Raw genomic sequence first — 27,709 nt, forward strand, 5'->3', positions numbered from 1 at the left:
TATGATTTATGTCTCATAATTTAAAATAATAATAATAATACTAACAACAATAATAATAATATAATAACAACAACAACAATAATAATAATGGTAATAATAATACTAACACTAATAATAATAGTAGTAGTAGTAGTAATAATAATATAATAATAATAATACTAATATAATAATAATAATAATAATATAATAATAATAATAATAATAATAATAATAATAATAATAATAAAAAATAATTATGATTATTTGGTTCATTTTTCATATAGGGCCAAGACATATACAAGTCTAAACAAGTGAGAGATAAGCAAATTGTCCGCATACTCGGGAAGGTGGTGTTTCTTCCTTCACTTATATTGACAGTTATAATACTGGTTCATGTCTAGGATGTGCATCTTTTGTATATTTCTGCGTCTTTCGTAATATCATACAGCTGGTCATGAGTTTTGGTGGCATCAGTACTAAGAGTCTAGTAATTATATCTGCAGGCGCCTACAATTGCTGCAGCCGCTTACTTGAGAATGGCTGGAAGGCCACCTGTTCTTCCATCCAGCAACCTCTCATACTCAGAGAACTTCTTATATATGCTTGATTCATTGTAAGTGCTGTACTTTTGTTAGAGATAATTTTTGCCGACAAGATCAAATTTGTGTAAATGCTAGTTTAAGTGGATTTACTTTTTGTTTCCACTTATATTTTCAAGTTTGCAGGATATTGGTTTTAAGTAACTGCAGCATAAAACTACACTAGCAAGTGTATTTTCTCTTTGAAACTTATCCGCTTAATCTAACCAAGGGTTTTGATCATGGAACAAACAGGGGCAACAGGTCTTATAAACCTAATCCACGGCTTGCTCGTGCTCTTGATATTCTTTTCATATTACATGCAGAACATGAAATGAATTGCTCCACTGCAGCTGCAAGGCACCTTGCTTCAAGGTTGTATCTTATTGTCTTCGTGAACATGGGAAAAAAAATTTTTGGTTTGTAACTCATGCAAATTGTTGTGTGCAGTGGTGTTAATGTGTATACAGCCCTCGCTGGTGTAGTTGGAGCCCGTATGGCCCTCTTCATGGTGGAGCCAATGAGGTACTTGCATTTACTGTTTGTGAAGCTGCCAGGAAAATTTTGGTATTCAAATGGGATGAACGAAGTACTTACTAAAGACAAACATAGTACTTATGCTATCCTTACAAGCCACATTAAGTCTGACAGTGTTTCTTTTCTTGTATATTTTGTAGGCCGTGCTTAAGATGCTGAGTGAGATAGGAAGCATCGACAATATACCAGATTTCATTGAAGAGGCTCCGAAGAGGGAGGCATACCTACAAGAACTAATTCGAAAATTACTTCAAGATGTGGGATACACAAACCATCAATTTGTTGGTAGGTCGGGACAACAGGAGCAACACATTCCAGGAAAGATAATTAGTTTATTTTTTCTGTTGGTTGTTTATCACTTAGTGTATGTTGATTTGGGTTGTACTTTGACATATGTTTGTTGACTTGGGAGTCGAAATTGATATTATTTGGTAGTATTTGGATGATGACATTAATTATATTAGTGTTGTATTATGAGTATCTTTTTTGTTAATATTTGTTGTTCTTGTTTGGAAAATTCAGATTTTGGCATTAATGGAATGTATATTTGATGCTATAATGACTCGGATATTAATTTGGGTACAGAAATTAAAAATCTGCCCAAAAAAAACCAAAAAAATTAGAGATGGATTAGAGACGAAAAATTTTGAAAATTTAGAGGCTGAATCAGAGACGGATTAGAGATGGAAATTTGTAAGGTTTTAGAGCTGGATTAGCGACGGAATATTTTCTTCATTTCAGAGACGGAATTAGAGACGGAAATTATTTTACCTTTATCGACGGAATCAGAGACGGATTACAGTTAAATTTTCTTCTCTTTTGGCGACAGAATCAGCGACCGACGTTTCGGTCTCAGATTTCGCGACGGAATATTTCCGTCGCTAAATTATTAGCGACGCGGCCTTCTGCGACGGACTTCCGCGACGAAATTTTCCGTCTCTAATTTGTTTTAGAGACGGAAATCCTACTTTCAGAGACGGAAATTTCCGTCTCTGATGCCCTGTTTTCTTGTAGTGGAATAAATAAGGATTAAATATAATTTTCGTCGTGTAACTATAGCCCAATCTCATTTTAATTCTTTATCTTTCTAGGGTTTGGATTTGGTCCTCTATGTAATTGAATTGCGCAATTTTAGTCCTATTTTGGCCGGAAAAATACCAAGGCTGCCGGAAATTTACACGTGGCTCCTACATGGACATTTAAATTAGGGCTGAGATCTCATTGGTTGAAATTTAAATGACTTGGCAATTTTCGAATTTTGAAAAAAAAAAAATTACATGGCCGTCGCGAAATCACATTCCGTCGTTGTTTTCTCCTCCATCACGCTGACCCACGATCGCAAACTGGTACCGTTAGATTCGCCTGCTCATTGCGGTTCTAATGGTACTAGTTTCAACAATTTTCATCAACTAGGAGAAAAGATACATCCACTTGAAGCTCTCGATCATCGTCCGCCGCAAAAACCATATTCCGCCGCCGTTTTCTCCGTCGTCACGCCGACCCACGGTCACGGACTGGTACCGTTGGATTCGCCTGCTCATTACGGTTCTAATGGTATTAGTTTCATCAATTTTCATCAACTAGGCGAAAAGATACATCCACTTAAAGCTCTCGATCGTCGTCCGCCGCCGTTTTCTCCGTCTTCACGCCGGCCCACGGTCGCGGACCACCACTATTCGCTTCCTCTCGTCGTTGCGAGTTGTTTGAGACCAGTCCCTTCGTTTTTCATCAATTGTGTGCAAAGATCTTGTAATTTTCATCTTCTCGCCGACATTGTCCGTCGCGCCGCCGTCCGCCGGCCGTTTGCTGAGTGTTTGGCAATGTAAACTTTTTTTTTTTAAATTCGAAAATTGCCAAGTCATCTAAATCTCAACCAATGAAATCTCAGCCCCAATTTAAATATCCACGTAGGAGCCACGTGTAAATTTCGGCAACCTTGGTATTTTTCCGGCCAAAATAGGACTAAAATTGAGCAATTCAATTACACAGAGAACCAAATCAAAACTCTATAAAGATAAATGACTAAAATGAGATTGGGCTATAGTTACACCACAAAAATTGCGTTTACTCCGAGTAAATAATGCCATGAAGGAAGTATTCAATCCGTGGAAATTTCATGGAAAGCTCTGAAATGCGATATGCGAACTCAATGTATATCTTCAACATTTTATCTCTCTAAAACTATATAGACCTGCTGTCTCCTCTTTACATCTTTCAAAGAACATTGATCATCAATTCCTCTAAAAATCTTTGTCTCCTCCACGCCATCAATTGTTAAGCAACGCATATACGCGATTCAGTGCACAGTTCCATGCTGCTCCATTCACTGCAACACTCGATGGTTTTTTGGCCTTTCCCATGTACTCTTTTCCGGGAACATACCCAGCTGTTTTCACCACGGTCTCTCATCTTGTCCACCTCAATGCCGATGTTTTTCATCAGGGCTTTTCCTTGGTCATTCCTGTACTATTGGCCTTCCTGCAGCTGAAGTATCAGGGCAATCAAGAAACTCCATTCTCAACTCACCCCAAGACGACAGGACTTGCGGTTTCCGCTTTTCTTTTGCACTACTTAGCCTACCGCGTGCAGCTGCGGCCTTGGGCTCGTCGTTTTTCGCCTGCCTGTGTTGGTGTTCTTCGGCATTGCATGGAGGGGTTTGGTGACCTGTCAATGGCGTCCATGGCATCGCTTCTCTTTGCTGATTCCATCAGGCCTTTTCTGTATCTGTTGTTTCTTTGCCGGCCAGCAGTTGAGCTCCTGTGGTGGCTGTACCTCAAGTTGTTTGTGGAGGGAAATGAATTTGAGGTTTGCATACGGCAGATTCGAGTCATTCGACGGTTCGTCGGGAATTTGTGTGGGATTACTGTTAGTTCTTCTTCGAACCCGCGATACATACTCCCCAGGTGAATCTAAAACGGAAGCTTTATAATTAATTAATTTGAAAGAATTTACTAAAATTTTACATGTAAGTATATCAAGTCTTTAATTTTTTTAAAAAAGTTTGTTATTAAGTTTATATATCATCTTATTTGTAGAGTTAATAAAATTTTTTTCCAAAAGAATTACGAAGCCCTTTGTAATATTTAAAGAGTTTATAAGTTCCCTTCATGCTTGACCACCGTCTTAGTCTAATGGTTAAAGTAAAGATTTCATAATTGAGCTCGAGGCCATGAGTTCTAGTCCCATCTAATTAATTATGTATATTTGTATCATTTTTTGTGAGTTTATTGGAATTGATTCCATTATATTTTTCATTGTATTGATGTATTTATCGATGTATTTGGTTAAATGTCATATTTGTTGTAGAGGGTGTAGTATCTACAAAAGCCTAAGTAGGTTGCATGAAATTTTATATCTTGCTTCAATTTGATTTTTTTCCCCACTACTCACATTGATTTTGTTTAATTGTAAGGAATAGTATTTATTTAGCATAATTTTTAAATTCTTTTTGTAGTAATTATCATTAAATATGTTGTCCTAAAAAAATGAAGAATGTTCCTGACGGAAATTTTGGTCGTAGTTCTTTCTCCATGCTGCACCGATGTAGTGATTATCATTGCATATATGGTCGTAAAATCTAAATGTACCATCTATTTCAAACACATATTTAATCACTTAACAGGTGTTTGCAATATAAAATAATAATATATGAAAAATGAGAGTTTTTTTTGTCAATTTGCCAAATTCAAAATAATCCTAAGATTGTTTTCATTGAAATAATGTAAGTTTTATCAAACATATTTTTAAACTAGGGAAGATATTTTACGGATTAAATATAATTTACTTCAAATTATCTCCTTTATTTTGAAAAATAATATAAATTACCTTCATATCAACAGTTTAGACATGAATTTTTTTTCTTCATTTTTCAAAATTTAGAAGGTATTTTACTATTTTTTTTATAGAGTAAAATACTCTTTTCTCATTATAAGAAGAGTGTAAATTGATTTTACCTAGTAATTTACTATCCAAATTATACACATTTTTGTATTTTAACACTTAAATATTTTTCTTTTTTTGTTTTTTGTAATACTTTCTTGTATGTACTGAGAACACCTTAATTTTGGGTAATATGTTACAAAACTAACAAACATCTATTCTTCATTGGGAATAATTTTAGTTTCTATTAGCACTTGTGTGCTTTACCGCTTATGGCGGATTTCTTGGCCTGTCGAGAAAACCGCTTAGATTAAGCAAGATTTATTGTACTATTATATTTTTTTACTTAATGAAATTTACCTTTACCGAAAAAAATAATTTTAGTTTTTGTATCCAAAATATACTCTTTTTCAGTTTTAATACTCCAGATTTTCAAATCATTAGACTTGGTATCCAAAATTTTTAATTTTTATTCGCCTGAGCACCCTCCATTAGATTGATCATTAAAACAAATGGTCAATCCAATTTTGGAGGAAAAATTAGACGGGATCTTGTCTATATTAGAACATATTTGGCTGTCATTTTATTCAACACACCAAATATTTTTATTTTTATTTTTGTTTTATTATTGAGGACAATAATGTAAAAAAAAAAAACCTAGATTCTATTAAAATAAATACTAAATCGTGATGGAAATACCAATTCAAATGTAGAGATAGTCGTCTAATAATAATTTAAGAAAACTAAGAAAATCTTATGTTCAATCACTAATATTGTTTCCGAAAAATAAACAAAGAAAAATTGAATAAACTACTCAAAGGATGATAATGTACTTTTGAGTGAAATAAAATTGCATATCCATACTTTGATATATTATAGCGTTGTTTGTGCACAAAATAAAAAATATATTTTAATTATTATTTTTGGCTGAGAAAATTTTGTTTATAAATTTATTAAAAAGTCACAAGAAAAGCCAAAAATAAAAAACATTCGTTAGAATAATTAAAAGAAATATATGAAAAATTATAGCATAAACCCTCGATAAATTAGAGTATGACAACATTTGCGTTGTGGCCAAGCAACAAGAAAAAAGAAAAAAAATGCTTTTTCAGTAAAATTGGTATTTTTTTAAAAAAATTAGATTAAATATGTAATTTTTTAAAATTATTTTCATAAATTATAAGATTGAAATTGAAAAGAATTAAAATAGAATTTTTTTTGTGTGTTGAATAAACAGCCTTATATAGATAAATTCCAGTCTAATTCTACCTCCAAAATTAGATTGATTGTTAGTATTAACGGCCAACTTAACGGAAGCCAGAGGGTACTCAGGTGGATGGCCATTAAAAACTTCAGGTACTAAGTTTGCTGACTTGAAAATTTGGGATACTAAAACTAAAAAATGAGTATAATTTGGGTATGAAAAGTGAAATAATTCCATTCTTCAATAATTAAACATTTACTAGAACCCAATATATTTATTAAAATAAAATAAAATGTAAAAGGGGTTCACATCAACTTTTTGGGGGCTTAATTATTTTAGTATTATAAAAAAAATTATATAAATATAATTTATATATAATATATTATAAAAGTATATTGCCTCGCGAATGTTGACATTAAAAATATATATTTTTCTTAAAATGTGCATGTCGTGGATCTCATCCACGACATGGATTCAATTGAATTCATGAACTCAATATTTTTATATTTTTATTTAAATTTATTTTTTATAAATTAATTATATTTAATTAATTTATAAAAATATATTAAAATTTAAAAAATCATAATATTAAAATTATATTAATTTTAAAAATATAATGAACTATACAAATATAATAGTGTATATTTTTTTTGTACAGTCCTAAAAAAAAATACGCTACTACTTATTAACAATATAAATTACATGAAAACTCAAAACTTAGGTATCAAGTCAATTTCATTAAGACCCATGAATTTAATTTCATGAACGTGTGGGACATTCCAAGAAAATGCCGACATAAATAGGGCAAATTGTAATTTTCGTCCAGTTTTTTAGGGGCGGTGGTGTTTCCAGTCCAGGTCGTTTTCAAAATAGAATTGTAGAACAGTAATTAAAAAAAATGGCAATTTTAGGATAAATTACCCTAAATCAGTCGGAATTGTGCACGTTTGGGGCACGTGAGTGTTTGAAAATTGGGGGAAGCATACGTGGCCGGTTAAATAGATTACGTGTAAAAAAAAGGGAGGGCGACATGACGTGGCAAGCTGACGTGGAAAAAAGGCCACGTCAGCTTGCCAATGTGGAAAGTGTTGGAGGAAAAACAGAGGGCACGTCTTTCTCACGTGCCGTCGTCTTCTCACCTCTTTTACAGAGTAAGGTAAAGAAAGAGGGGTAAATTTCCCCAGCCAAATCCCTAAATTGTAAAGAAAGAAAAAAGAGTAAAAACGAAATTACTGGACTTTAGCACGAAGGAAAAGGAGTTTTCACTGCTGTAGAATCGATTGTGGGAAGATGGTCGTCATTCGCGCAGACAGGCATGTGAATATGCCATCGCCTGCTTATCGTAAGTGGTTCCTCCATTTTTTTTGTTATTTTACTTGCATTGTGCTTAGTGCTCTCAAAATAGTATTTAAAGTAAATAAAATTGGTATTCTGAAAAGGGGAAACATGGTCCCCTGAAGATGACTGTTCTTTGTTGTTTTGTGTGTGTGTGTCTGTTTATTTATTTATTTTTTTTTGTATTGCTATTTTGTAAAGGGGAAACGTGGTCCCCCATTAAATTGCTATTATAATATTGGTATTGGTATGGTGTGTTGTTTTCTATGTTGCTTAGGTTTCTCTTTTTTGTATGCTCTTTTTACAGATCCTGAAACAGAATCTATAACAGTAGCTGTGTTCTATGGGGGTGAACTTAGAAACATGCCTGTTGCAGCTTGCATTGGGGGGAAATTACAGAAATTTGATTATGTGAATGTGACACATATGAACAGGCAAAATCTTGAACTGTTTGTTGAAAAATGTGGGGTTTCTGGGGAAGGAATGAGGTTTTACATAATTAAAAATGGTGGCTTTAAACTATTGTTCAGTGATGAAGACATACTAGAACAGGCTTTAGATCACATGCAAACCAGAGAATTTACAGTATATATTGAACATACGCCTCCAGAACCTAATGAGGTTGCTGTTGAAACTGGTCCAGTGAGGGGGAAAAAGGGTAAAACAAAGGCAAAGGGGAAGGGGAAGGGGAAGGGGAAGGTGATGGAGAAGGAGAAGGGGAAAACTAAAGTAGCGGAGGATGATGACATAGTATTTTTGGGAGTTGTAGGAGGAAATAACATGAATGCTGAAACAGGGGGTGAGGAGGATGATGAAACAGGAGGAAATGACATGAATGATGAAAATGATATAGGAAATGACATGAATGACGAAAATGATGAAAATGATGCTGAGGAAGACAACTCTGAAAATGAATCAATTGATATGGTGGCTAGTGAGAATGATCTCGATGAACATAGACAGTCAGATGATGAGGAGAATGGGCCTAATTTTGTTGCATTCAATCCAGATCAAATGTATGATCCTGCACTTGAGTTGGGAATGATATTTAGTTCTAAGAAAGAGTTCAAAAAAGCAGTGCAATCACATGCAATAAAAAATAAAAGAACTGTCAAATTCACTAAGAATGATTCCTTCAGAGTCTATGCTGTGTGTTCTGGGGAGGGATGTGAGTGGAAAATACATGCAACAAAATTGAAGAATGAACAAACTTTCCAGGTTAATCTGTACAAGGATGAGCACACATGCCCCTAAGTGAGTGGAGTAAGTCACATTTTACTGAATTGCCAAAATGTGATATGTTACTTAATAATTATTGTGATAGCTTCAATGCAAACATAATGGATGCAAGAGATAAGCCTATTCTTACAATGCTAGAATGGATAAGGGAATATCTAATGCGAAGATTGCAAGAAAACAGGGAAAAAGCATCCAAGCAGTGGAAAGGAAATCTGTGCCCCAAAATTAAAAGGTTGCTGCAGAAACACATTGATAAAATTGGTGACTGCATCCCTATTAAGGCCAATGATAGATACTATCAAATTTCATGTTATGATGGGAGTCAATTCTCAATGGATTTGGAGAGGAGAACATGTACATGTAGATTGTGGCAGTTGTCAGGAATCCCTTGCAAGCATGCATGCAGTGCAATTTTTAATCAAAATTTGCAGCCTGAAGAGATGGTTCACTCTTACTACAATGTGGATACATACAAGTCAGTGTATGATCCTGCTATACCCAGTGGTGAAATGTTGTGGGCTGAGACAGACTTCATTCCTCCGTTGCCTCCAAACTTTGGAAGGGGTCCTGGAAGACCTGCTGGAGCAAGAAATAGAGAGCCTGATGAAGGTAAAGAAAAAGATGGAAAGAAAAAGCAGAAGAAACAGATTAAACTGAGAAGGCAACATGTCAAACATCACTGCAAGATATGTGGTGAAGAGGGGCATAATGCAAAGTATGTGCCTTATATAAGGACATGCAAGAACCTGGGCTTGATAAGATTGAAATGAATGCTTTATTTTCAAAGGTGACTCAATATTCACTTTTATTTTTATACACGATCTGTTGTATACATATAAACTAATGTACTCTTTTGTATATTAATTTTCATTTTCAGGTAGGTTCATCATCCACAAGCACTACAAGGAAGAGGAAACATTCTGTCTATGAAGATCCAAATAGGGTAAGTATGCTTACTTTTTTACGGGTGTTTAATCATATTGTACAAATTGGTTGACCGTGTGTTCAATGATATTGAATTAGGTGACTATGCCTGCTAGTGATAGTGGAGTAAATGATCAACCACCAATTTTACCTCCAATTGTGGAACTACATGAGCCAATGCAGCATGATGTGGAGCCAGAAATACTGACAGAACCTGGCCCTACACCCACTCCACCATGTGTTCAAGGGCCTACAATGTACGAACAACTGCAGATGGCCAACACAAACATGTCATTCCGACCCCAAGTGACATTGCAACCGAGACTCAACATCAGGGCACCTCCTCCAATGACTGGTACCAGTTTCATGCCTTCTTTTTCAAGCAGCCCGACAGCTCCTATTTCCAAGACAATAGTGAAGGAGCATGGGAGAAAGTGGGTTGACACCTCTAGCTGGCCTTCCCAAAGTTCTGAGGATCACGGGCAAAAGTAGTTTTTGTGCACTTGCTTTTGTGAATCAGTTTTTGTGTTGGGGTGGTAGGAATGGAGTTTTTGTGGATAGTGTGTTGTGAATTAGTTTTTGTGAATGGAGTTTTTGTGGATAGTGTTTGTGAATCAGTTTTTGTGAATGGAGTTTTTGTGGATAGTGTTTTTTGGTTGTGCAAGTGTAGTGAAATGTCATGAAGTCAAATACATTGCAATGTAAGAATTCTTGGCAGAAATTATGATATGCAGAAATTATGAGTTATGTTTTCTGTTTGCAGAAATTATGAGTTATGAGTTATCTATTACTTTTCTGTTTGCAGAAATTATGAGTTACGTTTTCTGTTTGCATTGGTTGCATTGTGCAAGTGAAGTCAAATGCCATGAAGCAGGGGTATTTAAGTGTTCTATTTTTCTTTGCATTGTTGAAGTTTTGGTGTGCAGAAATTTTGCCAGAAAGTATGTATATTACAGTCCAAATGGTAACATATGAATTTTTGGTTTGGTTTGCAGGAAATATTGAAGTTTTGGTTTGCAGGAAAAGTAATGTGCAGAAACAGGATTACACATAACCAAATGGTAGCATATGAATTTGTAATACAATTAATTGAAAGATGAAACTAAATACTAAATACTAAATACAATACAATACATTGAAACAGGGGAAAATTCCATTACATATAACCAGTGATACAAGTATTTCAAAAATACCAAATACAATACATTCAAAGCCTAACCATCTTCTTCATCTTTTACACCCTACTAAGCCTAACCATCTTCTTCATCTTCTACACCCTACATTTTTCTTGTTGCTTCTTCGAACACAATCCAACACTCACCCAAATGCACATTATGTAAACAACCAACAAAACAACTGTCAGTCTCCAAAGTCTTCCATGTCTGAAATTTAGTTTCAAAATTTCAGCTTCCATTTCATTCTTCTTGCGCAATAAACCTGGGATAATTGTACGCGCCCTTCTACACATTGGAGGGTTCTCCGAATAAAAAAAACCACACCCACCCATCTACAATCAGTTAAGAAAATAAAAAAAATATAATGAGGAGAAAATTCAGCAAAGTGGAGATGAACAAAAAAGAAAAACAAACTTACATTGTAGTTTTTACATGAATGGAATCTCCTTCCAGGATTGATCTCAGTCCATGAGGTCCGAAGCACTGCCCTCTTTCCACAATAGCAAGCGACAAGAGATGAAACACTGCTCATTTCAATTCCTTGCTCAATTTCTCCCTAAATCGTGCCTTGGGAGCGAATTTTTTCTTGCGTGCCAAAGATTGGGGGTAAGCGAACTAGGGTTCTTGCAAAGATCAGGGGTAAGCTGTGAATGCGTTTTCCAGAGCAAAAAGAGCGATTTTAATAGGCAAGCTGACGTGGCCTTTTTTCCACGTTAGCTTGCCACGTCATGTTCCTCCCCCCCCTCCCTTTTTTTTTTTACACGTAATCTATTTAACCGGCCACGTATGCTTCCCCCAATTTTCAGACGCTCACGTGCCCCAAACGTGCACAATTCCGGCTGATTTAGGGTAATTTGTCCTAAAATTGACAATTTTTTTTAATTACTGTTCTACAATTCTATTTTGGAAACGACCTGGACTGGAAACGCCACCGCCCCTAAGAAACTGGACGAAAATTGCAATTTGCCCACATAAATATTTTCAAATTTGGGTATGCTGGTCCCCTCCACACATTCCACTTTCCAGCTGGAGTTATTAGAATCTAACCTAATATAATGATAATGTATTATCTTGGTTAGTTTTTTTGTTTTTCAAATAAAAAAATATCTCTATTTTCTAAAACGCTCATACGATTGGAATTCAACCTGCTGTCTGCTCTTTACATCTTTCAAACAACACTGATCATCAATTCCTCTTAAAATCTTTGTCTCCTCCACGCCATCAATGGCTAGTAATGGCAAGCAACGCATATACGCGATTCCATGCACAGTTCCATGCTGCTCCATTCACTGCAACACTTGACGTTTTTTTGGCCTTTCCCATGTACTCTTTTCCGGGTACATACCCAGCTGTTTTCACCACGGTCTCTCATCTTGTCCACCTCTACACCAATGTTTTTCATCAGGGTTTTTCCTTCTTCATTCCTGTACTATTGGCGTTCCTGCAGCTCAAGTATTAGGGCAATAAAGGAACTCCGTTTGCAACTCACCCCAAGAGGACGGGACTTGCGGTTTCCGCTTTTCTTTTGCACTACTTAGCATACCGCGCCCAGCTTCGGCCTTGGGCTCGTCGTTTTTCGCCTGCCTGTGTTGGTGTTCTTCGGCATTGCATGGAGGGGTTTGTCGACCTGTCAATGGCATCCATGGCATTGCTTCTCTCTGCTGATTCCATTAGGCCTTTTCTGTATGTGTTGTTTCTTTGGCTGCCAGCAGAGGTGAGCTCCTGTATTGGCTGTACCGCAAGTTGTTTGTGGAGGGAAACGATGAATTTGAGGTTTACACGCGGCAGATTCGAGTCATTCGACGGTTCTTGAGGAATTTGTGTGGGATTGGTGTTGGTTCTTCTTCGAACCCGCTATATATACTCCCCAGGTGAATCTAAAACGGAAGCTTTATAATTAATTAATTTGAAAGAATATACTAAGATCTTACATATAAGTATAGCAACTCTTTAGTTTTTTTAAAATGTTTATTATTAAGTTTATATATCTTCTTATTTTTAGAGTTAATAAAATATTTTTTTAAAAAATTTAGGAATCACTTATTAGTATTTTAAAGAGTACTATAAGTTCACCTTGCACTGAGCACTGTCTTAGCCTAATGGTTAAGGTAGAGATTCCATGATTGAGTTTGAGGCCTTGAGTTCTAATCCCATCTTATTAATTATGTATATTTGTATTATTTTTTGTGAGTTTATTGGAATTGGTTCCATTATATTTTTCGTTGTATTGATGCATTTATCGATGTATTTGGTTAAATATTGAGATATTGATCCAATCATATACTTATTCAAAAACAAAAGCAACTTTGAAAATTGAGATTTGATGTAATTATGTACTTATCATTTAAAAAAAAAAGACAATAAAAAGTCAGATGGTTGTCAAAGGTAAATTATTATGTTAATTAATTTTGAAGTTATGACTGATTATCCAGAAATCTGAAGTCATGAAAATCAGTAATCTATAGATTGTGAATCTTAGAGCTCGCTCTCGCGCCTTTTATTATAATAAATTCTAATATTATAATGATCAGTAATTAATTAAATGCTTGACACCTTTTATTATTATAAATTGATTCACCCTTCCATCTTTGGATCACTTCTAGTCAACCGAATCCTTTAATCAATAAAAACAATAGGAGACGAAATGAAAAAAGAGAACAAATTAATCTTGAGTTTGGTTTAATTGCTTTTGGCCTAGCACAATTAAATTAATTTAATTTGATTCGATTTAATTATTTAATTGAGTGATTTAATTAATACAATTGGGCTTTTTAGTTTATTTAATTAGATTAAATTAAACTAATGGGTTTTTGTCGGGTTTTAAAATAATAAGGAGAAGTTTAAAATATTCATTGAAAATTTATTGAGCTTTAATTAATTTAATGGTTAAATTGAAATAAATTCGAGGCAATTTAAATAGAGCCTAGCTGATTTTGAAGAAAACATGATAAAGAGGAGTTGAAACTCCTCATGGTGGAGGAGATTGAGGCCGAGTTAGTCTCTTGGGGAGCTCCACTCAGAAATAAGAGGTTTATATACATTAATTGTGTATTAATTTTATAACTATACAATTTTGTCTTCGATATAATTTAACTTTTGAAGAATTAGATTTTTCTCTCATCTCTCTCCTCTAGCAAGAATCATTCCCTTCTTCTCGCCCAACCCTCCATACAAATTCTTTGTAAGAATAATTAGGTGGCCCAAATCACTGAGGCCCAGTCCATCACTCTTGGAAGGCTGATCCCTTTAAAGGTTGCCTGACCCAAATGCTGTTATCCACTTCCCTTGCCCAACCATCCACCCAACCCGTTTTTACTTGGTTTGATCGTATATCAATCCGCCCCCTCATTTCTCTGTGTCAAGCCCTAATTCCCTCAGTTCTCTCTCTCGCCTCTTTTCCTCTCCATTCCCTGCCTTCTGGTTTTTTTCCCTTTGTGGTCTTGTGTTATAACCTTTGTAGTTGATCTTGTGCCTTTGTTGCCTCTGTTATCTTGGCTTAGTGGCTGATCTTAATAGCCTTATTGGCTATAGCCTTTGTCTTGGGTTGCTGGCCTTAGTGGGCTTTTGGGTTCCCTCTTTTGGATTTGATTTCAGAGCCTTCTTTTATTTTTTGTAATATTTTAACTACTGTAATCTTTTGTTCAGATCTGTAACTTATTAGTATTCTGTAAAGGTTTTTAATTTAAGAGTTTCAAACCCATTTTTTTATTTCTGTAATAGTTTTGATAGGTTCTTTACATGGGCATGATCTTGAAGTTTGATACCCAATAGTGGTATCAGAGCTATTGTCGCTTGGTAAGTTCGTTCCTTTCAGCAGCTTTTATTTTTTGTTAAATTTTCTTCTATTCAAACCTAGACCAAACCCTTGCTATTTCCCTCACCTAGCCGAGCCTTTGAGGCTGCGGGTGTTTAACTTGAGGAATAGCTAAGGCACCCTCTTTATCTACAGTTCTTTTTAATTTGATAAATTCTTCTGCTTGCTTATTATTCTGTGTTTGTGATTATTTTCTGAATAAATATGGCTGGCTATAATTTGCAATCGTTTGACGGTGAATTTGATTTTTCAATATGGCAACAAAAATGAAAGGAATTTTAATTCAGTAAAAAGTTTTTAAAACTAGTGATGGAAAATATTTGATACTGTTTCTGATGATAAAAAACTTAAAAATGATGAATATGCTTACTCTTCTATTATTCTCAATTTGTCTGATGTTGTAATAAGAAAAGTAGGAAAATAAAATTCTGCTAAAGAATTATCGAAAAAACTTGAAGAACTTTATACTGAAACTTTTCTTTCTTGTAAACTTTTTAACTAGAAAAGTTTTTTAGATATAAGCTTGACCTATCTAAAAATATTAAATAAAATCTTAATGGTTTCACTAATTTAATTCAAGACATTAAGTTAACATATGATCACAAACCTTCACTACCCATTTTCAAAAATCTGTGGTCCCCCCTCGCTAGGCCTACCATTTCTATCTTCATTGGGAAAGTTCTCCATAACTGGATACCAGTTGACAGCAGACTCAAACAAAAGGGCATCTATCTCGCCTGTAGATGTGTTTGGCATTTGATGGACGAGGAGACTATCCCTCACTTTTTCCTTCATAACAAGATTTTCCTTGAAGTCTGGAGCTTCTTTGCCTCCAAATTTCAACTCAATATTCCTGTTATAGACAATTTTTTCATGACCCTTCAAGTTTGGAGAAGCAATATTTCTAATTAGCTTCACATCAGAGATATTCTTCTCCCGCTTATCATGTGGAACACTTGGATTTGCAAGGATGCTGCCATATTTGAGGGGACTTCTTTCGAAGCTAATCGTATTATCTCACAAACCCTCAATTATCTTCATCTTCTTGGTAAAACTAACCTTATGAGAGCTACACACTGAAAAGGGAACATATCTGTTGCATCTATTTTTAAAATTTCACTCCCCCCTCATAAGATATCATCCAAAATCTCAATTGTTATGTGGATTAAGCCAGATAGGGGATGGTTCAAATTGAACAAGGATGGGGCCACAAAAGGAAATCCAGCCGTTGTAAGGGCAGGTGGTATCATCAAGAATCATCTAGGTCAGACTGTCCTCGCATTTCAGGAGCATATTGGCCTCATCTCCAACACAGCAACAGAACTGAAAGCTATCTATAGAGGTGTTAAATTGTGCATTGATAGCAACATTAGGAAAATTTAGGTGGAAACAGATGCCAACATCACCCTCAAACTCATGTTGTCTCCCCCCAAGGGCCATAGCACCTTCAAAATCTGTTGCAACAAATTAGAAATCTTCTATTCCAAATTGAGTTCAAGATATCACATATTTTTAGAAAGGATAACCAAGTGGTCGATTATTTTGCTAATTAAGCATGTTTCAATCAACATCTCACCATTCTATCCCTTGATAATATCACAGGTATTCCTAGATGTTTGATTAGACTCGACGCTTGCTCCTTGACTGCTATTAGAATCAGAAGTACTAGTACCTCTAATTTCAATTAAAATATTTTTCATGAAATTAGGGGTACTTCATTACTGATTGGTTCTTTGCTGATGCTTGTTGTCCTATCTGAGCTTTTTCTGTGATATTTATGTGATTGTATCTGTATGGATTCCTTGGAGGTTACTCATTCATATGGTTGACATTGTGGCCAATGTTTGTCTGGATACCTTCTGATTTTGTTACTTTTGTTGTGCTCGCTTATCTGATTTTTTGTTGTGTCTTTTGCAGGTCTTATGAACCCCTTTCACAGGTTCCAGGACTGTCAGCCATACAAACATGATCTCCACACTAATACTAATTTTTATTTATTTATGTTTTTGGAACATTAGATACATTTTGGCTTAGCTCTTTTGCATAGATTTATTTGCAGGTGTTGTGCAATCCACGATATGGTAGGATAACAAAAACCCTTTTGACTCGCCATATTTTTTCTAGTACACCTGTTCTTGTCTTTTGTTGTTTAATGTTGCTCTATTTGTAAGGGAGTAATACTCTTGTTCATGGCTTTTGTAGAAATTCTAGAAAGGTAGCTCTCCCCACTGTAATTATTTTTGTCAGTTTTAATATAGAAGGACTGAGGACTCCAAAAAGCTCTCCCCACCTCTAGGTGGTTTTTGTTGGGAAGAAAAAAAAAAGCTATGATGTGAAGAAAATTGAAATAAGAGTTGATGAATGAGTGAGTTCTTATGAAAAGTAGAACAATTGTTACCTTCGACTGGGTGGGTGGGTGGGGGGGGGGGCGGCAACCTGCCTTTATAATTACTACAAGAAAATATAATATAAGTGATAATTTTAAAGTTATCGTTAATAATATATATTAAGTGATAATTATTTTGATCTTGTCACTAAATAATTATCAATGATACAAAATGTGTATAAAGTTGTCAATAAATTAATGACAAATCTATAGTGACAACTTAGTGACCTACATAAATAGTGACTAACTATTATTTGTTGCCATTAGATTGTCACTATATATGAGTCACTAATTGTATTTAGTAATAATTTTGTGGATATTTTTTTTGTCATTATTCATGTTAATAATAATTTTTATAAAATAATAGTTATTATTAAAATCATGAAATTTCTTATTGTGACAAAGTAAATAATCCTGTCGTTAAATATATAATTAGTGACAATATTAAGATTGTCACTTGGTTTTTGTTATCACTAATCTTCTATTTTCTTGTAGTGAGTTGAAGTTCTCCAACAAGGGAGAAGTCTTGCCCCCCAGGGAGTCGAAGAGATGGTTCATGAGGATAGGCTTCCTCAGAATGTTGGGGTTGGTTAGAGGATCTTGAGGGAGTCTTGCTTGGTTGGGAGAGATCATGGTAGGATAGGAAGTCATCCATATCTCGACTTCTTGGGAAAGGTTGGCCACATACGAGGCCTCGTCAAGTCCTTGTCATACTCCACGTGTGCACCTATATCATTCTGGTCCGAGTAATTTGCTGTTATCTAGGAGGGTGTCCTTCTAGTGTCCACGGTGACATTGGGAATCCTACCCTCTTCATGTCACCAAATTTCATCCCCAAGCCCCTGTCCTCTTAGGCCGAAGTTGAATGGGAGCTCTAGGGGTGCTTTCCAGCCTCACGCTTGGTTGGATTCTTTAATTTGTGTTGGGCTCTAGTATGTAGGCTGTGAATTGGGCCAGTCATTTTTGGCCATATCAATATTATGATAAGATATGAAAACAAAATGATGTTTTTTATTTGACAAATAAAAATCTTTTGAAAATATATTAGGGTAAATTACAACGACATTACATGAGATTTGACATAATTACGAATTAAAAAATTACAAACCCCCTAACTTAAGGGTCTTCTAACAATTAGCCCAATCCGTAAAATAATGATGGATATTCGTAATTATGTCAAATTTCAGAAAAAAAATATTGTAATTTACCCAATATATTATGGTTAATTACACCTGCTTCCCCTAGTAGCATTAGAATATACAAATTTCCATTCTTACTGTCAAAATTACATAATCTCCCCTTGTTAGTTTGTACCCCTTACCAATCCACTATGTTAGTCAAACTAAGGAATGTTGTTGATGTTAAAAAATTATGTAAGTTGCGTATTTTGGCTTTGAGGTAGGATTTTTATATGTTGTGCTAACTATAATATAGGTTTAAGGATGAATTCGTAATAATTATAACTAAAAAGGAGGCTATTTTACCCAGTTGATATATGATGTATATGATTGCTAATCATCCTTCCAATGTCTGAAAGCAAAGGTAGAGAAGGTTGGCGGAAAATGGGCAGATGAGCTCCTAAGCATGCTCTGGGGGTATCGACATCAACTGCGGACAACCCTTGCAACTTGACCTATCCGTGATTCCGACTGAGGTGGGAATAGAGAAGTTTGAAGAAACCTGATTCCTAGTTGAAGAAGATAGGCAATGAGCTCACATGGAGCGATACAATCAACATTGTTGGAGCATATATATAATCGCAAACTGAAAATTAGAGAGTTCCAAGTCAGAGACCTCATTCTCAAAAGAGAGGACATCCATCCTGAACCCAGCCCATGTTCTTAATTTTAAGTATATATACATCAAATATTCTTGATACGTCGTACAAGATCCCTATCTAAATACTTGTAGCAGGTTGTCATCCAAGTCCATGTGCATCCCCACTCAAAAGACACTAAGCTGACTGAATCAGCCCTCTCACGACCTCCAGAACGCATACTAGCCTCCTGGCCGCTTAGATCACTTGATAAAATTCAGTACCTCACTAGAAAACCCTACCTGCACCACCCCTACCTATAATTTATTCCATACAATGATTATTTGTTTTAAGTTCACCTTGGAAGTATGTATTTCCTATCCGGAGAGGCTCTTGCGGTAATCCTAGATAAATTGTTCAAGAACCGTCGAATGTGCCGTATGTCAACCTCATATTTGTCACTTCCTTCCACAAACAACTTGAGGTACGGCCAATACAGGAGCTCACCTGCTGGCCGCAAAAGAAATAACACATACAGAAATGGCCTAACGGAGTCAGCAAAGAAAACCGACGCAACGGATGCAACCGACAGGTCATGCAACGCCGAAGAACACCAACACAGGCAGGCGAAAAACGATGTGCGCAAGGCTGGAACTGGGCTCTGTAGGCTAAGTAGTACAAAACACAAGCGGAAAACGCAACTCCCCTCGTCTTGGGGTGAGTTGCAAACGGAGTTTCTTGATTCCCCTGATACTTCAGCTGCAGGAAGGCCAATAGTACAGGAATGACGAAGGATAAGCCCTGATGAAAAACATCGGTGCACCGGTGGTGGAAGAGGTCGACAAGATCAGACACCGTGGTGAAAGCAGCTGGGTATGTATCCGGAAAAGAGTACATGGGAAAGGCCAAAAGAACTTCAAGTGTTGCAGTGAATGGAGCAGCATTGAACTGTACATGGAATCGCGTATATGCGTTGCTTGCCACTACTAACAACTGAAGGCGTGGAGGAGAAAAAGATGTTAACAGGAATTGATCATCAGTATTGTTTGGAAGATGTAAAGAGCACACAGTAGGTTGAATCCTTTATATATTTATAGAGAGATAAAGTGTTGAAGATATACATTGACTACAAAGAGCTTTCCTTGAACTTTCCAAGGAGGAAGTCTGTCCACGTACAAGTGTTTAGGGTTGACAAGTGAGCAAACATAGTACGTAGGCTCTATAGTTCAAATGAGACAGAAGGTCTATTATTTAATGTACGTGTTTAGGGTTGACAAGTGAGCAAACATAGTACGTAGTCTCTATAGTTCAAATGGGACAAAAGGTCTATTATTTGGATTGAATACTTAGCCTTGTTGGTATCTTATATATATTTACAGTTTCTAATGATTTGATTGGTTTTGGTACTTGTTTGAGTGCCATGCTGGAGGGCAGGTTCACATGGCGAAAAAATGTAATATTAATGATAAAATATAACTGATGATTTTAAATTTGTTATTTATAGTATATATATATATATATATCAAGAGTTATAATACTTTCGATATTATTAAAATATAATTATTGGTTATAAAAAATTATGTATAAATAATCACTGTAAAAAATAATTAGTAACATATTTAAAGTAATAATTTAGTGGCAACACAAATATAATAATAATAAATAATTATTGCCGCTAGCTTTTCACTAAACATGTGTTGCTTATTGCTTTTAAGTGGTAATTTTACTCACAATTTTTGTCATTAGTTGTTACTGGCAATGACAATTTTCATAAAATCTTAAACTATAAAATCTTAAATCAGACTTAATTCTCTAAGGTTGGTAATTAAATAAGAGCGTGACTTGATTTGATTTGCCAATGTCACAAACCTCTCCAAGTCAGTAGTCGTCTTTGCACATCTTTTTTAATCAAATTGCCACCAAAAGGGCCAAACAGTTCAGTGGGATCTCATTTCTTTTGCTTTTCGTGGAAAGACTTGTTTCACTTCGTTCATTCATCAATTGATATGGCTTGAGGCAGCTGTTCACTATATTGGGCATTGATTTTTCCTATCATATTCAAAAAAATATAATATTTCACTATATTTAATTGTTATGATTAAAAATATATAATCATAATAAATAATTTTCGATCACAGTCACGTAACAATTATTGACTGTAATTTTTGCGAGTGTGCGAAAATATTTGTCATGGTTAATAGTCATAACAAAGACATTTGCTATGGTTCATATTCATGGCAAAAATAGTTTCTATGGTGGATAATATAAGTTTTTATATCGACTTCTATTTAATAATGGTTAATAATAAGTATTTACCATAACTTTAGTTCATAACCAATAAAACTGTAACCATTAATATTTTTTAATCTAGTGTATGGAAAGTTATAATAGTAAACTATTTTACGTAATGAATCTGAGAGTGTATTTGGTTTGGGTGAAAAATAGAGAATTAAAAGAGGTGGAAGTAAAAATGAACGTATAAGAGATAATCTTGTATTTTTAGGAGGAAGAGATGGACGTGAAATAAAATCCGGTGTATATGAAACTCTTTCTGAGCCCAATTTTGTTTCCGTCAAAATTGGGCGGAAAAGTGGAAGTAAGACTAAAAAGACAAAAAAGTACAGTTGTATTTTTATTTACTCTATTACTTATATATAATTTATCTCCAAATACCATACATAATTATCAAAGAAAAAATAATAGAATCACTGAAAAACTATTGCATCGAAGTCAACAAAAAGGTAAACAATCTTGTTAGTAATTTTTATTTATTTAAACTAAATAGTTTAGAATAAATTAACAATACTCATTTTGATGAATATTTAAATATTCTTATTCTTATTTGATAAATATTTTTATTAATAAGATCTTAAAATTTTTGATATACTAAAATTATATTAGTATAATATTAATTTATTTATTTTATCATACAAAGTGAAGAGAAGGGTAATTTAGTAAAATTATAAGAGTTAATCTTTTCTTTTCTATCTGTATTTCTTATACAAAACAACGAAAGTATTTGAAATTTATTCTCATTTCAATTATACCAAATAACTTAAAGAAAAACTATTATTCTTTTCCTTCCATTCTCACTTTTCTTTTCGTTTCACTTAAACCAAACAAACTCTCATATTCAACTAAATAAGAATTAGAAGTGTGAGTTTAGGTATTAGGTTTAGAATTTGAACTCTTCCCTTCTTTGTTTTCATCAAGAGGTAGTTTATATAGTCCTGTACTTGAGTTGGTAAGTGTGGGAGATTATAAATTTTGCTACTCGGCTAATAATCTTTTTTTATTTTAAAATAAATATCATAATAAATTATTTATTAATCATGTATAAAATAACTTTATGTTCATATAAATATCACATTTATGTAATATGCAATATGAATAAATCAAAACAAAATCAGCCTGCATGGGCTATATTAACATTTGGTGTATTATATTGAAACAATTAGGCCCTATGGTGGTAAATGACGAACATATCCCCGAGAAATATAATACATGGCCTCCCCAAAAATTGGTCTGAGAAATAAATTTTCTCCAAAAATATATAGTTACATTGATATAAGGCCTACTACATAAGTTTAAAATAATTAATTTACATTATTTTCAAAGTTTACTACATCAATTTAAAAGAATTGGGGATACCAAATTACCTAATTGTCACAAATTATCTCCACAAAAATAATAAAATACTCGTATAATACATGAGCACTTAAATATTAATGTCCATATATATATATATATTCATATCACAAAATCATATTGCACGTACTCTTGCATGCTGTAACATTTATATATATACACACACATGAAGGTATGAATAAAAATTGCCGTCTAGCTTTTCTTTTCCATAGACAAATTTTAGCTTGAATTCGGTTTAGTGGAATGTGAATTAATTATATACTAAATATATATATTATAATTCTTTTTAAATAACATAAATTATATAATCTATATATATTACAAAGAATAAAAAAAATAATTAATTCAGAATAAAAAGTTCAATTTGATAAATGAGGTCATGTTATAAATAAATTTAATTTTTTTAAATTAGATATGATCAAATTTAATAATCACATAATAAATATGATATAATTATTATAAAATTATATTGCAATTATAGAACAAATATATTAGGCACGAGAGTTAGATCATACACATGAGGATAAGAATATTTACAAGATGAACTCCATATTTAATGTGATATAATAACAATGAACATTTTATCCAAAAAGGCGTTTATCAGAACGAATTCAGCTCATTGATGAGCTGATCCAACGCCTTCCACGGTGACCCGCCTTCTTCCACCGCTTTCACTGCAGCGTCGCCGACCTCCTCCGCTTTCTTCCTCACCTCCTTACCGGCGCTACCTTCCATCAACTCCTTTGCCGCCTTCGCCAGCGCCTTCGACTCCACGAACCCATTGCAGCCCTTAACCCTCAGCCCCACCCCCGCCACGTCCACCACCATCCTGGCGTTGAGCGGCTGGTCCCACGTCATCGGCCACGCCAGTATCGGAACCTTCCCGCATATGCTCTCCATAACAGAGCTCCAACCGCAATGGCAGAGGAACCCTCGGATAGTCTCGTGCTCCAGTATTTCTCTCTGATCAACCCATTCTTTCACCACTGTACCCCTACTTTTCACTCTCTCTTCAAACCCTTCGTCAAGCTCATTCTTCCTCACGAGCCACAAGAAGTTCACCCTTGATTTCTCCAACCCAATCTGGATCTCCCGGAACTGGGCCTGCGATATCTCCACTTGAGTCCCGAACGCCACGTACAGAACTGGCTTCCCTGCTTCTCGCATCTGGTCTAACCAGGAAATCCACCAAGGTGTTTGATAATTTGCCGTCTTGATTTTCTGTGGCTCTGCCATGGACAAGGGTCCGAGGCACCATGCTCGAGGACCGATCTTGGAATTCCAGAAGTCATTAAAGAATGATTCGAGCTCGTAGAATGTGTTGAAGACCATGCCGTGGCTTTTCGAGTTTGCCCTGAATTGCTCGATTGTAATCTCGTAAGCTTTAGTACCCTTCACCCTCTCAGGATCTATAAAAATGGGATCGAAATCCTCTCGTTTGAGCTTAATCTAAGGGAAATCAGCAAGTTTGATCCCTTCTTCCCCTGCAACAAAGCGGCCCTCGGACACTATTGCATTCCCAGCGACCCCTCTGGAGCCTTTGAAGGTCGCATGCCCTTTTGATCAACAGGGGATCGATATCGTTGGTCCATTTCCTCAAATAGTGGCTCAAAAAAAATTCTTGATTGTTGCGGTCGAGTACTTTTCCAAGTGGGTCGAGGCGGAAGCTTTGGCAAAAATCTCTGAAAAAGAGGTAATCAATTTCATTTAAAAAAATATTATTTGCAGGTTCGGGATTTCGCGCGTTCTGGTATCGGATAACGGAACCCAGTTCCAAGAAAAGAAGATCGTGGCGTGGTGTAAAGAACTGAAAATCCAACAGAATTTTACGGCGGTCGGGAATCCACAAGCGAACGGGCAGGCCAAGGTCACGAATCGAACCCTATTGCAATATTTGAAGACGCGGTTGGAAGGAGCGAAAGGGGCATGGGTCGAAGAGCTACCTGGAGTACTCTGGGCATATCGAACGACCCCACGAACTGCCACGGGTGAGACCCCCTTTTGTTTGGTATATGGCAGTGAAGCTGTCATACTTGCGGAAATCGGGGAAGAGACAGCTCGAGTCACCCAATATGAAGCAGAAGGAAATTCTCAGGAACGGTCATTTGACCTTACAGTGATTGAAGAAGGTAGAGATCGCGCGTACGCAAAGATCTTGAGGTACAAAAGTATGATGACCAGAAATTATAATCGAAGAGTGCGACTGAGGAGTTTTCAAGTCGGCGACCTAGTATTGAAGAAAGTTGAAGTGTCGAAGCATGTTGGAAAGCTCGATCCAACATGGGAAGGCCCATACAAGGTAGTGGAAATCCGACGGAAAGGGACATACATCTTACAAGACTTAGAAGGGAAGAATCTGCCGCGACCTTGGAATGTGCATAATTTGAAGAAATTTTATGCTTAGATGTATGTAAGCTACCTAGCAAGGCCTTGCCTGAAAAAGGCTTGTAATTGTCTGAAAAAGACATTTCAATAGTCTGAAAAAGACGACCTGAAAAAGGTCATTTTGCATCTACAAGTTTTGTTGTGTTCTTTCAAAGTTAACCTTAGAAGTAAAAGGTTCATAAGCGACCTGAAAAAGATACGCAGGATTTCTAACCTGAAAAAGGTTCATAAGCGATCTAAAAAAGATGCACAGGATTTCTAACCTGAGAAAGGTTCATAAGCAATCTGAAAGAGATGCGCAGGATTTCTAACCTGAGAAAGGTTCATAAGTGATCTGAAAAAGATGCGCAGGATTTCTAACCTGAAAAAGGTTCATAAGCGATCTGGAAAAAGACGCAGGATTTCCAACCTGAAAAAGGTTCATAAGCGATCAGAAAAAGACGCAGGATTTCTAATCTGAAAAAGGCTCATAAATGATCTAAAAAAGACAGCGGTCTGAAGGGGACTGTAGGTTTTATAATTTAAAAGATATATACGCTATCAGAATGTAGGATTTTTGTAATAAGTCTGTGGAATGACCTGAAGGAAGACGCAAGTTTTTAAATTTAGCAGAAATCTTCGTAGATATACAAGAATACAAACTGCTCGAGGATCGAATGAACAAAATATTTAGTACTGATAATCATTAGCTTACAAAAAGGGAATTCATCCTTGAATCAACACTGTCAGTTCGGAATACAAAAACAAGAGGTGTTTACAAAAATTATTCATTCATCCCTATACATCTATGAGATGGGAAATGAGGGTGGTAGTTCGTCCATCAAAGGAAGAAATTCTGGAAAAATCATCAACAGGGGCTGGGCCAGGAGGGTATGGTTCGAGATTTTTGTCTAAGGATACGTCCAGCTGGTCGAGATCAAAATCTTCCACGAACCCTTCGAGCTTCAGGATTTGGCCCTGGCACTTCTCGAACCCCTCAGCCATAAAGTCTGATGCCTAGTTCTCTACAGCCTCTCGAAAAGTCCTAGACTTCATAAAGTTGCGAGCACCATTCAAGCGAGCTTGATCTAACATATTCTTGTGCTCCTGGCTCTGCAAAAATTGGCCGACCTTCAGTTAAACCCTGCTCCCTGCCTGCGTCTCACGAGGCGCCTATCACACAGCGCGTCGTGTGGCTAGTGGTCCGCTGACTACGTCCGCCAATACCTCCGCTCGGCACTAATGCAGCACGCCGAATATATCAGAGTCGGGAGGAACAAATCACAAAACAGTAAATTGCGCACGCGGATTCAGAAAACCAAATTGCATTGAACTGAAAATGCGTATACAATGATCAACGATGCTAGAGCAAGGGGTTCGCCTTGAGGGGGACTCCAACACGTCACTAAACCAAGCTTCTTGAACTCATTCCCCCCTATAATAGGCTTAAAAAAATAAATCCTATCGTCTATATTAGACACTAGGAAAGCTGAAATTTGCAACTCAAGAGGCGTAACGTCCCCTTGAGGAATCTAAACAACAGAAAGCAAATAACAAAGCAGTAACAAGGCAATAAAAGACCTACACCTAGGACTCTAAGACTAGTTGGTTGTCCAGCGTCTATCGATGAAGGCTGAGTGGTCGGCCATGTAGAACGGTTGAGTGGCCGAAGTGCGCGTCACGGGGCCTAGTGAATGGGCAGCCCGTGACATTCTCCCCCACCTGAGATAGCAACGTCCCTGGCGCTACGGAAGCATGGTACGCTTCGACAAGAGGTAGAAACGCCTTTAGGTTTGTCACTCGCTGCCAAGTGTTCTCCTCGCTGCTGCATCCCCTCCATTTCACCAAGTACTCTGTGTGGTCTTTCTTCGCGGTACTCGTCACTCGGTGATCTAGGATTGCTTCAGCCACCTTCTCCTTCGTCTTCTTCAATTCGAGTTGTGGGCGGCTGGGTTGATTGCGGGTATCATCTTCCTTGTCTGCTGAATACATCTTCAATTGGCTGACATGGAAAACGTTGTGGATCTTCCACCACGGCGGCAACTCCACCTTGTACGCCACCGTCCCAATACGCCTAAGGACAGGCAAAGGACCAACATATTTCTGCATCAACCGAGGATCTCTCCACCTTGATGACTTTGACAATTTCTGATTCGGGACCTTCACCAGCACCAGGTCTCCCGCATTGAACTCAATGAAGCGGCGATTCTCATCTGCATACTTCTTCATCCGCTTCTGAGCTGTCTCCGGGCAACTTCTAACGATATCAACATTCTTCTTCCACTCCTGGGAGAAACTTCGAGTAAGAGGGGATCTCACACTTTGGGGAATATCAAGAGTGTGAGGAAGGAGCGGTTGCTGCCCAGTAACGATTTCAAAAGCGCTCTTGTTGGTGGTGGAAGAGCTCTTTTGAACATTGAAATATAGCTGAGCGACACCCAAGAGCTCCCAATCCTTCTGCGTACCTCGCACAAAGTGCCGAAGGTAGTCCTGCAACGTAGAATTAAAGCGTTCTGTCTGACCATCGGACTATGGATGATAGCTCGAGCTCATGGAAGGTGTGGACCCGAGAAGTTTGAACAACTCGGTCCGGAAGACGCCAATGAATCGGGAGTCACGATCACTGACAATATCTTTTGGCAGTCCCCAATGCTTGACGATGTGCTTGCAAAAGAGATAAGCTGTCCCTTCTGCTGTAACGTGTTTGGGTGCTGCGATAAATGTAGCATATTTTGATAAACGATCTACCACGACGATGATAGAGCCTAAGTTCTCGACCTTAGGCAATCCAAAGATGTAATCCATGGAGACGCTCTCCCATGGACGCTTTGGGACGGGAAGTGGTTGCAGCAGACCGACCTTCTTCTGATGGTCTGCCTTGTCCTGCTGAC

The 27,709-nt window shown here is 36.4% G+C and overlaps 1 long non-coding RNA gene and 1 pseudogene across 1 annotated transcript; one reads left to right on the forward strand and one right to left on the reverse strand.

Moving 5' to 3' along the window:
• The first annotated feature begins 236 nt into the window (after positions 1–236).
• LOC105167828 (uncharacterized) lies at positions 237–952 on the forward strand. Its single transcript, XR_848286.3, has 3 exons — positions 237–326; positions 483–592; positions 813–952. It is a non-coding gene; the product is annotated as an uncharacterized LOC105167828 (long non-coding RNA).
• Positions 953–22,977: 22,025 nt separating this feature from the next.
• Positions 22,978–25,823, reverse strand: LOC105168566 (UDP-glycosyltransferase 90A1 pseudogene; annotated as a pseudogene).
• Positions 25,824–27,709: the final 1,886 nt, after the last annotated feature.

Source organism: Sesamum indicum, linkage group LG8, assembly GCF_026168435.1.
Source record: "Sesamum indicum cultivar Baizhima isolate 11 linkage group LG8, ASM2616843v1, whole genome shotgun sequence".
Taxonomy (NCBI): domain Eukaryota; kingdom Viridiplantae; phylum Streptophyta; class Magnoliopsida; order Lamiales; family Pedaliaceae; genus Sesamum; species Sesamum indicum.